Here is a 13623-nt window from a genome sequence, read left to right as displayed (position 1 = left end):
ATTATAGTAATTTTAATAAGAACTCGAAGATTTTTTATAACATAACCTCCTTGTCACAAGCATATGTATTTTACAAATTATCACAAGTCCAAGTTATTAACCTATATAAGTTAAGATCTGTCCTTCAATATCATGGAGCATCTCTTTTTCTTAAGAATGAAATAAAAGATTATTTTGGAGTCCAAGGAAGATTTCAGTTCAAATTAAAAGATACAAATTTTAGAAATTCTGTAATGAATGAATGGAAAAACTGGGTAAGAAGTAATTATCAATATAAATACGATTTATCTCAGATCAGATGGTCTAGCTTAATATCGCAAAAATGGCGAAATAGAATGAATCAACAGCATATAATCCAAAATAAAGATTTAAATAAATGGAATTTATATGACAAAGACCAATTAATTCATTATGAAAAACAAAATAATTTTGAAGTGGATTCATTATCGAACCAAAAAGATAATTTTAAAAAATACTATAGATATAATATTTTATTATATAAATCCATTAATTATGAAGATAAAAAAGACTCATCTATTTATGAATTACCATTCCATAATAAGCAAGAGCTTTTTTATAATTACAAAATAGATAAAAGCAAATTATTTGATATGTCGGGAGGGATCCCTGTCAATAAGCATCTAGCAGAAGATGATATTATCGATATGGAAAAAAGCTCGCATAGAAAATATTTGGATTGGAGAATTCTCCATTTTGGTCTTAGAAAGAAAGTCGATATTGAATCCTGGATCGATACCGGAACCAAACAAAAAAAAAACCTTTTTGATTGGATGGGAATGAATGAAGAAATACTAGATCGTCCCACATCAAATTTAGAATTTTGGTTCTTTCCAAAATTTGTGATACTTTGCAACGCATATAAGATAAAATCATGGGTGATACCAATCAAATTACTTTTTTTAAATTTTAATGGAACTAAAAATGTTAGTGAAAATAAAAAAATCAACAAAAAGAAAAATAACGATCCTTTTATATCTATATCATCGAATGAAACAAAATCCATTCAATTAAAGAATCAAAATCATGAAGAAAAAGAGTCTGAGGATCAAGTAGATCTTGAATCAGTTCTAGTAAACCAAGAAAAAGATGTTGAAGAAGATTATGTAAGATCAGACAGGAAAGAGCGTAGAAAGAAAAAGCAATACAAAAGTAATACGGAAGCAGAACTTGATTTCTTGCTAAAAAGGTATTTATGCTTTCAATTAAGATGGGATGATTCTTTAAATCAAAAAATAATCAATAATATAAAAATATATTGTCTCCTGCTTAGATTGACAAATCCACGAGAAATTATTATATCCTCTATTCAAAGGGGAGAACTGAGTCTAGATATTCTAATGATTCAGAAAGATTTAACTCTTACAGAATTGATGAAAAAGGGAATATTGATTATCGAATCAACTCGTCTGTCGGTAAAAAATGATGGAAAATTTATTATGTATCAAACCATAAATATTTTATTGGTTCATAAGAGAAAACAACAAATTTATCAAAGATACAGAAAAAAAAACTATATTGATAAAAAGAATTTTACCGAATCTATTGTAATAAATCAAAGTTTAACTAGAAATAAAGACAAAAATAATTATGATTTACTTGTTCCCGAAAATCTTTTATCCTCTAAACATCGTAGAGAATTGAGAATTCTAATTTCTTTCAATTCAAAAAATGGAAATGATATAAATACAGAAATTCTCAATAATAATAACATAAAAAACCACGCTCACATTATAGATAAAAGCAAACGTTTTGATAGAGATAAAAATAAACTAATTAAATTAAAACTTTTTCTTTGGCCCAATTATCGATTAGAAGATTTAGCTTGTATAAATCGCTATTGGTTTGATACCAATAATGCTAGTCGGTTTAGTATGATAAGGATACATATATGTCCACGATTAAAAATTCGGTAAAGGTCCATTTGTCATATATATCCCATAGCATATCTAATCTAGTATATGAAATATATGAAAACAAGGAGAGGTCCATATACATTGTTTTACATCCCATATTCCATTCTGATACATGGAATTCAATCATCTATCAATTTGATCTAAAAATGAATCAATCCAATTTTTCGTTTTAAATTTTTAGATATAGATATCATTTTTTTTTTCTTTTGTAAGGGAAGAAATATACCATTCTTTATGTATTTCTAGCCGAATAAAAAAAAAATTGGATTGATTAATGTTGACAAAATTAGGAATTCCTAACGAATTGAAGATTATTGTGTATACCAAATTCAAACAAACTGACATTCTTATTTAATATTCCATTATTTATTATTACTGATCAATAAAACTATCTTAAAAAGGCGGGAGGAGGGGGATTTCATTTTATGGTAAAGAGTTCATTCATTTCAATTATTTCACAAGAAGACAAAAAAGAAAACAAGGGATCCGTTGAATTTCAAATAGTAACTTTTACTAATAAGATACGAAGACTTACTTCACATTTGGAATTACATAGAAAAGACTATTTATCTCAAAGAGGTTTACGGAAAATTCTAGGAAAACGCCAACGACTACTGTCTTATTTGGCAAAGAAAAATGGAGTACGTTATAAAGAATTAATTAGCCAGTTGAACATTCGGGAATCAAAAACTCGTTAATTTGAAGAGTCTTTTTTTTTTTTTTTATTATTTGATTTATTAGATCTTAAACTTGAATTTTGATGAACTTCTTTTCGTTTTCAGTAATTCATGGAAAAATAAATCGAGGAACCCCCTATGAATGTACCAGCTACAAGAAAGGACTTTATGATAGTCAATATGGGTCCCCACCACCCATCAATGCATGGCGTTCTTCGACTCATCCTTAGTCTAGACGGTGAAGATGTTATTGACTGCGAACCAATATTAGGTTATTTACACAGAGGGATGGAAAAAATTGCGGAAAACCGAACAATTATACAATATTTGCCTTATGTAACACGTTGGGATTATTTAGCTACTATGTTTACAGAAGCGATAACAATAAATGGACCGGAACAGTTGGGAAATATTCAAGTACCTAAAAGAGCTAGCTATATCAGAGTAATTATGTTGGAGTTGAGTCGTATAGCTTCTCATCTCTTATGGCTTGGCCCTTTTATGGCAGATATTGGTGGGCAGACCCCTTTCTTCTATATTTTTAGAGAAAGAGAGTTAATATATGATTTATTCGAAGCTGCCACTGGTATGAGAATGATGCATAATTATTTTCGTATCGGAGGAGTAGCAGCTGATCTACCTCATGGCTGGCTAGATAAATGTTTGGATTTCTGCGATTATTTTTTAACAGGAGTTGCTGAATATCAAAAACTTATTACGCGAAATCCTATTTTTTTAGAACGCGTTGAAGGAATAGGTATTGTTAGTGCAGAGGAAGCAATAAATTGGGGTTTATCAGGACCAATGCTACGAGCTTCCGGAGTACGATGGGATCTTCGTAAAGTTGATCATTATGAGTGTTATGACGAATTTGATTGGGGAGTCCAGTGGCAAAAAGAAGGGGATTCCTTAGCTCGTTATTTAGTCCGAATTGGTGAAATGACGGAATCCGTAAAAATTATTCAACAGGCTTTGGAAGGGATTCCAGGGGGGCCTTATGAAAATTTAGAAACTCGAAGTTTTGATAGAGAAAGGAATCGAGAATGGAATGATTTTGAATATCGATTTATTAGTAAAAAAACTTCTCCCGCCTTTGAATTGCCGAAACAAGAACTTTATGTTCGAGTTGAAGCACCAAAGGGAGAGTTGGGAATTTTTCTAATAGGGGATCAAAGTAGTTTTCCTTGGAGATGGAAAATTCGCCCGCCGGGTTTTATCAATTTGCAAATTCTTCCTCAATTAATTAAAAGAATGAAATTGGCTGATATTATGACAATACTAGGTAGCATAGATATTATTATGGGGGAAGTTGATCGTTGAAATGATAATTGATACAACAACAGTACAAGCTATCAATTCTTTTTCCAGATTGAAATCCTTAAACGAGGTCTATGGAATTATATGGATGCTTGTCCCTATTTTGACTCTTGTATTGGGAATCACGATAGGCATACTAGTAATTGTGTGGTTAGAAAGAGAAATTTCTGCAGGGATACAACAACGTATTGGACCTGAATATGCCGGTCCTTTTGGAGTTCTTCAAGCTCTAGCGGATGGAACAAAACTACTTTTCAAAGAAAATCTTTTTCCATCTAGAGGAGATACTCGTTTATTCAGTATCGGACCATCCATAGCAGTCATATCAACTCTATTAAGCTATTCAGTAATTCCTTTTGGCTATCACTTTGTTTTAGCGGATCTAAATATCGGCGTCTTTTTATGGATTGCCATTTCAAGTATTGCTCCCATTGGACTTCTTATGTCAGGATATGGATCAAATAATAAATATTCCTTTTTAGGTGGTCTACGAGCTGCCGCTCAATCGATTAGTTATGAAATACCATTAACTCTCTGTGTATTATCCATATCTCTACGTGCGATTCGTTGAAACATAAATTTTTCCCTATTCCCTTTTTCTTTATTAGGAAGAAGGTGAAATTAATTGAATATATATCTTTATTTTTTTATTCATCATTTGAATTGATGAACTAAATTAGATAGTTATATGAGTGAAAGAAAACAGCTTCTAAATTTGCAGTAAAAAAAATCGAGACTCATTTCTTATGTACAACAGTAAAGCAGAAATAAACATAAGAAGATGAGATCATTTGTCCCAAAATTGGTTGATTAGTCATCCTGGCTTGAAAGCGGACTCAAAGAATCAACCTTAGTGAGTTTTTACTATCATTTATATATATATATATTACTGTAATGCTACCGAGCAGTTGAGTAAAAATAAAAATGAGTGGATGGTTAGGAACACCAAGATACATAAAAGATTAGTAATAGAATTATCCAAAATAAAAGAATATTAATTGGGGCTTTAAATTAGTAGAAATGATCAGGCAGTACTCCCCATGATTCCGATCCAGAGTACGCTCCTATCCACCAATTAAACAAATGACTATCAGGAACGAACTAATCCTTTACCTTTTTTTTTTTTCAGAAGGAAGAATAGGAACAAAAAAAAAAGAATAGAATTACAATAGAAAAAGAAAAAAAAGAGATCCTTTTTCTTCTTTCTTTCCTATATCGATATTCATAGAAATCGAATTCGTGTCATAATTCATGAAATAATGGACTGTCTAATTATTTTTCGTAATCGAAAATGATAGGTTAAAATATTTATTGGTATTTCTACAAGAAGTATTTTATTGAAAGATTTAAGTTATTGCTCAAGAAAGAAAAATTGAAATTCTTAAAAGATGAGATCAATTCAGAAGTACTTTATTTTAGTATTATAACAGACAGAATTACATTGGTCAAATTTTGGAATTGGGGGGGCATCCGATAGATTTGGATCCTATTTATCCTACAAATATATCGAGATAAATAATATGATCTGGCCCTTAGATTTATTTATGGCCTTCGAGGAGCCATATGAGGTGAAAATCTCATGTATGGTTCTGTAATAGCGATGGGAACAGTGATGTCATCACCGACTATGATTATCTAACAGTTCAAGTACAGTTGATATAGTTGAGGCACAATCAAAATATGGTTTGGGGGGATGGAATTTGTGGCGTCAACCTATAGGATTTATTATTTTTTTCATTTCTTCCCTAGCAGAATGTGAGAGATTACCTTTTGATTTACCAGAAGCAGAAGAAGAATTAGTAGCAGGTTATCAAACCGAATATTCGGGTATCAAATTTGGTTTATTTTATGTTGCTTCCTATCTAAACTTATTAGTCTCTTCATTATTTGTAGCAGTTCTTTACTTGGGCGGTTGGAATATCTCTATTCCGTACATATCCGTTCCGGAGTTTTTTGATTTTGAAATAAATAAAGTAGGTAGAGTCTTTGGAACAACAATGGGTATTCTTATTACATTGGTTAAAACTTATTTGTTCTTGTTCATTCCTATCACAACAAGATGGACTTTACCTAGACTAAGAATGGACCAACTATTAAATCTTGGATGGAAATTTCTTTTACCTATTTCTCTTGGCAATCTATTATTAACAACCTCTTCCCAACTCTTTTCACTATAAAGTAATTCTTTTCTATATTTATAGTTTGTCTCAAACAAGATAAAGAAACAAATATAAAATTATTCATAGAGATTCACGATATGTTCCCTATGGTAACTGGGTTCATGAATTATGGTCAACAAACCATACGGGCTGCAAGGTACATTGGTCAAAGTTTCATGACTACCTTATCCCACGTAAATCGTTTACCTGTAACTATTCAATATCCTTATGAAAAATTAATCACATCGGAGCGTTTCCGCGGTCGAATCCATTTTGAATTTGATAAATGCATTGCTTGTGAAGTATGTGTTCGTGTATGTCCTATAGATTTACCTGTTGTTGATTGGGAATTGGAAACTAATATTCGAAAGAAACGATTGCTTAATTACAGTATTGATTTCGGAATCTGTATATTTTGTGGCAACTGTGTTGAGTATTGTCCAACTAATTGTTTATCAATGACTGAAGAATATGAACTTTCTACCTATAATCGTCACGAATTGAATTATAACCAAATTGCTTTAGGTCGTTTACCAATGTCAGTAATTGACGATTATACAATTCGAACAATTTCGAATTCACCTCAATCTTTAATCAAAATGGGCAAACCCCCTTTGATTAAAGATTGATTGAAGAGTCATTTTTAATCATTAAACAAAGATCTAGGTTTGATCTAAAAGTCTGAAATATTTTTTTTTTCATTTTGTTTGGTCAATAACTACAAAAGCTACAAATCCCAACTAGCGATTGGATTTGATTGATTGGTAAGAATTGCAGCGCAGCTTAATTTGGATTGAAAATCTATTAATATAGTCATAATTCTATCCATAATTATTTCTATTTCGAAATAGAAATAAAAATGAAAGTGTCAATTTTTATTTTTTCGAGAAAGAATGAGATTAGTCCGATAGCGGTACTACAGTAATTTAAACCTTTTAGGATTTAATTCAATTAGGAACCCATTCTAAATAAGTTTTTCCTGGTCGGGTCAATAAAGTCATGAAAAAAAAAGAATTTGATTTTTTTATCTTTTATTTTACGTACAATGAATTTACCTGGACCAATACATGATTTTCTTTTAGTCTTTCTAGGATTAGGTCTTATATTAGGAGGTCTAGGAGTGGTATTACTTACCAATCCAATTTTTTCTGCCTTTTCATTAGGATTGGTTCTTGTTTGTATATCCTTATTCTATATTTTATCAAACTCTCATTTTGTAGCTGCGGCGCAGCTCCTTATTTATGTGGGAGCTATAAATGTTTTAATTTTATTTGCTGTGATGTTCATGAATGGTTCAGAATATTACAAAGATTTCAATCTTTGGACTGTTGGGAATGGTCTTACTTCTCTAATTTGTACAAGTCTTTTTGTTTTACTAATTACTATTATTTCAAATACAACATGGTATGGGATTATTTGGACTACAAAAGCAAACCAGATTATAGAGCAAGATTTGGTAAGTAATGGTCAACAAATTGGAATTCATTTATCAACAGATTTTTTTCTTCCATTTGAATTTATTTCAATAATTCTTTTAGTTGCTTTGATAGGTGCGATTGCCACGGCTCGTCAGTAATAAATCTTTTAAATCGGCAATCGCAATCCAAATCAGACTTTATTCTATGTTATCACATTTATTTTAAGATTATTCATATATAAATTCTTTTATTCTTTTATTCGATCTATATTCCAATCTATTTTTTTTTTTTTGTTTTGTACTTGTGATATTCTTATTCTAGTCAATCTAATCTGTTGATGTTAAATTGTTGTTCATTGTTCATATTGAAATAAATCGAAATCGATAAGGAGTTGGGCGATGATGCTCGAATATGTGCTTGGTTTGAGTGCTTATTTATTTTCTATCGGTATCTATGGATTGATCACGAGTCGAAATATGGTTAGAGCCCTTATGTGTCTTGAACTTATATTGAATGCCGTCAATATAAATTTCGTAACATTTTCTGATTTTTTTGATAGTCGACAATTAAAAGGAAATATTTTATCAATTTTTGTTATATCTATCGCAGCCGCTGAAGCAGCTATCGGGCCGGCTATAGTTTCGTCAATTTATCGTAACAGAAAATCAATCCGTATCAATCAATTGAATTTGTTGAATAAGTAGTATTAATCATATAAAATATTTAGATTCATTAATTTGAATTGACATCTATAATACATAGCATATCTGATAATGTTTACGAAAACGTAAGAAATTAAAGTATCTTGGTTCTATCTCATGAGTCGATCCGAAATTGAATAGACAAATTATGATAAATCATTGATTCATCTGGTGTCTAAATATATGATTTATTTAAAAATTTACTAGATCGAAAATTTATGACGTAAAAAAAAAAAAAAAATTATAGATCCAATGTCACATTCAGTAAAAATCTATGATACATGTATAGGGTGTACTCAATGTGTCCGGGCCTGCCCCACGGATGTATTAGAAATGATACCTTGGGACGGGTGTAAAGCTAAGCAAATTGCTTCTGCTCCAAGAACAGAAGACTGTGTTGGCTGTAAGAGATGCGAATCCGCCTGTCCAACAGATTTCTTGAGTGTTCGAGTTTATCTATGGCATGAAACAACTCGAAGCATGGGTCTAGCTTATTAATACTTTCCAGAAAAAACCACTTGAATACATTTGATTTTTTGTTTACCGACAAAAACCCGTACTCGAAAAAAAATAATAATAAAAAAAAAAAATAGATTAGGTTTTCGAGTACGGGTTTTTCTTGTCCAAGTGTATCTTGTCTTTACCACGAATTCTTTTCCTTGGTTAACAATATTTGTAGGTTTACCAATATCCGCGGGTTTCTTGATTTTCGTTTTCCCTCATAGAGGAAATAAGGTAATTAGGTGGTATACTATATTTATATGTGTACTAGAACTCCTTTTAATGACCTATGCATTCGCTTATTATTTCCAATTGGACGATCCCTTAATCCAATTGACGGAGTCTTATAAATGGATTAATTTTTTTGATTTTTACTGGAGATTAGGAATAGATGGACTTTCTCTAGGACCTATTTTACTGACCGGATTTATCACCACTTTAGCTACTTTAGCGGCTCGGCCAATTACTCGGGATTCCCGATTATTTCATTTTTTGATGTTAGCAATGTATAGTGGTCAAATAGGATTATTTTCTTCTCAAAATCTTTTACTTTTTTTCATTATGTGGGAGTTAGAATTAATTCCTGTTTATCTACTTCTAGCCATGTGGGGGGGAAAGCAACGTCTGTATTCAGCTACAAAATTTATTTTGTATACTGCAGGAAGTTCTGTTTTTTTATTAATGGGGGCCTTAGGTATCGCTTTCTATGCTTCCAATGAACCAACATTCAATTTTGAAACATCAGCTAATCAATCATATCCTGTGACCTTGGAAATACTATTCTATATTGGATTTCTTATTGCTTTTGCTGTCAAATCACCGATTATACCCTTACATACATGGTTACCAGACACCCATGGAGAAGCACATTACAGTACTTGTATGCTTTTAGCTGGAATCTTATTAAAAATGGGAGCATACGGATTGGTTCGAATAAATATGGAATTATTATCCCACGCCCATTCTATATTTTCTTCTTGGTTGATAATAGTAGGTGCAATACAAATAATCTATGCAGCTTCAACATCTTCTGGTCAAAAAAATTTAAAAAAAAGAATAGCCTATTCTTCTGTATCTCATATGGGTTTTACAATTATAGGAATTTGCTCTATAAGCGATATGGGACTCAACGGGGCCATTTTACAAATAATATCTCATGGATTTATTGGCGCTGCGCTTTTTTTCTTGTCAGGAACAAGTTATGATAGAATACGTCTTGTTTATCTTGACGAAATGGGCGGAATGGCTACCCTAATGCCAAAAATATTCATGATGTTCAGTATCTTATCATTAGCTTCTCTTGCATTACCGGGCATGAGCGGTTTTTTTGCGGAATTGGTAGTATTTTTTGGAATAATTACCGCCAAAAAATATTTTTTAATGCCAAAAATACTAATTACTTTTGTAACGGCAGTTGGAACGATATTGACTCCTATTTATTTATTATCTATGTTACGCCAGATGTTCTATGGATACAAGCTGTTTAATGCCACAAATTCTTATTTTTTTGATTCTGGACCACGAGAATTATTTGTTTCGATTGCTATCCTTCTGCCTGTAATCAGTATTGGTATTTATCCGGATTTCGTTTTCTCATTATCAGTTGACAAGGTCGAAGCTATTCTATCTAATTATTTTTATAGCTAATTTTTTTTTTATTTTATAGGTAATTATTATAATTTTATAGGTAGTTATTAGTTATTATAAAATAAAAAAAAAAAACGGAATTGTAATCAGATATGTTTAGCATTTGCGAGAACCTTTTGAATCACTCCATTACTTGAGTGATTCAAAAGGTTCTCAACGACTTACCTGAAGCTTCTTATATATATGTTAAGCTGTCCTATGGTTATATTTGTCAAACTCTTTCTTCAATTCAATTAGATATTAATGTAAATGAACCATAACTATGTAGTCCTATTCCTAATAAATTAACCCCAAAATAGCATATCCAGATTATAAGAAAACCGATAGAAGCGACAATTGCAGAATTTAAACCTTCCAAATTCTTATTTGTTCGAGTATGGAAATAAATCGCGAATATGGTCCAAGTAATAAATGCCCAAGTTTCTTTTGGGTCCCAATTCCAATATGATCCCCATGCTTCATTAGCCCAGACTGCTCCTGAAAGAATACCTATGGTTAAAAAAAGAAACCCTATACTAAGAATACGAAAACCCCAATGATCTAATTGTTGAATCAATTGAAACCTGTAATAATTCCTAGAAGAAGGAAAAAAAGTATTTTTAAAAATACTTTTTTTTTCCATCATGTATTGGATCTCATCAACGGGAAATGAATCATTTAATAAATTATTGTTTTTACCAACAATTCTTATGACTTTTCGAAATGTAATTACTAGAAGTGCTGCTGACAATAATGATCCACATAAAAGAGCTGCATAGCCCGATACCATCATACTTACGTGCATTATTAACCACTGGGATTGGAGAGCAGGTACTAAGATTTTAGATTGATGCATGTCGGTTAAAAGACCCCAAGTAGCAAAGCCTTGGGTAAAAAAAGTACTTGGTGCGGTTATTGTGCTTAAATAATTTTTATGTTTTTTAAAATATGGAACCATATGAATAATAGAGAAAATCCATGAAAGAAATATTAATGATTCGTATAAATCACTTATTGGTAAATGTCCCGAATAAATCCAACGAGTAATTAGTAATCCTGTTAGGCAGAAAAAAGTAGTTAACATGCCTTTTTCTGACGAATCATAGAGTCCCACGAATTCATTGACTAATAAGGTTAGAAAATGAATTATAATTACAATTGAAACGACCGAAAAAGATATATGAGTTAATATATGTTCTAAAGTCAAAAATATCATAAAAAAAAGGGGGGAATACTTTAATTATCCATAATTCTACATACGGAATTGAATTCATTATAGGATTTATTCTATGCTTTTAATAATTAGATAATTTTAAAATAGATAATTTAAAAATGTTATGCCGCCACTCGGACTCGAACCGAGATGCTCTAGCACTGCTTCCTAAGAGCAGCGTGTCTACCGATTTCACCATGGCGGCTTGCTCAAAATTATAATAACCTTTTTTTATTCAATCGGCGAGCTTGAAGGAGTTAATTCAATGTAATATTTTTTTAGAAACATTAAAATTAATGAAAAAAAAAAAAATGAATTTTTTTTTTCATTTTTTCAATTTCAACATTCCATTCAAGGGATTTCTGAAACTATTTTATTGTATTAATCCTTAGGGTTTCGTTAGGTAGAAAATTTGTGTTAAGGTTTAGCAACCCCATTAGGTATTGATTTATGGACATATAATATAACAAAAAAGTTTCGAGTTCTGTCCCGGACTTTTAAATTCTTTAAAATTGAAAAATCTTATCTAATTTAATGTATATACCTTGATACATTATCCAGCCCAAACATATGATCTAAACTAGATCAGTCAAAATTTACACATTTTTATCTACCTGGTACTTCTTTTAATTGGATTGAAGGCATCAAAGGTTCTATTTTCTAGAGTGATTAAAAATAAAAATTGTCAAGACAGTTATAAAATAAGTTAAACTTAATTCATTTTTTTTTTTTGATTTACTGATTCTTTAAAAATTAAAAAGAGATAAGAGTCAATGAATCATAAACAAGAAAGAATTCATTTTTTTTTTTTTTAATTAAAAATAATAAGATTTTTTTTATGGAACATACATATCAATATTTATGGATTATATCTTTCGTTACACTTCCAGTCCCTATGTTAATAGGAATGGGACTGCTACTTTTTCCGGTGTCAACAAAAAAGCTTCACCGTATATGGGCTTTTCCCAGTGTTTTATTGTTAAGTATAGTTATGGTTTTTTCGACCGATCTGTTTATTCAGCAAATAAATAGCAGTTCCATTTATCAATATGTATGGTCTTGGACCATCAACAATGATTTTTCCTTAGAGTTCGGGCACTTGATTGACCCCCTTACTTCTATTTTGTTAATATTAATTACTACGGTTGGAATTTTGGTTCTTGTTTATAGTGACAGTTATATGTCTCATGATCAAGGCTATTTGAGATTTTTTGTTTATATGAGTTTTTTCAATACTTCAATGCTGGGATTAGTTACCAGTTCGAATTTAATCCAAATTTATATCTTTTGGGAATTGGTTGGAATGTGCTCTTACCTATTAATAGGTTTTTGGTTCACACGACCTATTGTGTCCAATGCTTGTCAAAAAGCATTCGTAACTAATCGTGTAGGCGATTTTGGTTTATTATTAGGAATTTTAGGTCTTTATTGGATAACAGGCAGTTTCGAATTTCAGGATTTGTTTGAAATATTCAATAACTTGATTTATAATAATGATAATGAGGTTCATTTTTTATTTGTTACCTTGTGCGCTTTCCTATTATTTTCCGGTGCAATTGCTAAATCGGCGCAATTCCCCCTTCATGTGTGGTTACCGGATGCCATGGAAGGACCTACCCCTATTTCGGCTCTAATACATGCTGCTACCATGGTAGCAGCGGGAATTTTTCTTGTAGCTCGACTTCTTCCTCTTTTCGTAGTTATACCTTACATAATGAAGCTAATAGCTTTGATAGGTATAATAACAGTACTATTAGGAGCTACTTTAGCTTTTGCTCAAAAAGATATTAAGAGAGGTTTAGCTTATTCTACAATGTCTCAATTGGGTTATACGATGTTAGCTTTAGGTATGGGTTCCTATCGAGCCGCTTTATTTCATTTGATTACTCATGCTTATTCGAAAGCATTGTTGTTTTTAGGATCTGGATCCATTATTCATTCAATGGAAGGTATTGTTGGCTATTCTCCGGATAAGAGTCAAAATATGGTTCTTATGGGTGGTTTAACAAAACATGTTCCAATTACAAAAATTGCTTTTTTATTAGGAACCCTTTCTCTTTGTGGTATTCCACCTCTC

General features: G+C 31.2%; 1 non-coding gene across 1 annotated transcript; it reads right to left on the bottom strand.

The window, feature by feature from the left end:
- Positions 1 to 11671: 11671 nt before the first annotated feature.
- TRNAL-UAG (transfer RNA leucine (anticodon UAG)) lies at positions 11672 to 11751 on the bottom strand. Its single transcript has one exon. It is a non-coding gene; the product is annotated as a tRNA-Leu (tRNA).
- Positions 11752 to 13623: the final 1872 nt, after the last annotated feature.

This window comes from Populus euphratica, unplaced genomic scaffold (genome assembly GCF_000495115.2).
Source record: "Populus euphratica unplaced genomic scaffold, PopEup_1.0 scaffold25.1, whole genome shotgun sequence".
Lineage (NCBI taxonomy): Eukaryota > Viridiplantae > Streptophyta > Magnoliopsida > Malpighiales > Salicaceae > Populus > Populus euphratica.
This window is presented reverse-complemented; position numbering and strand designations above follow the sequence as displayed.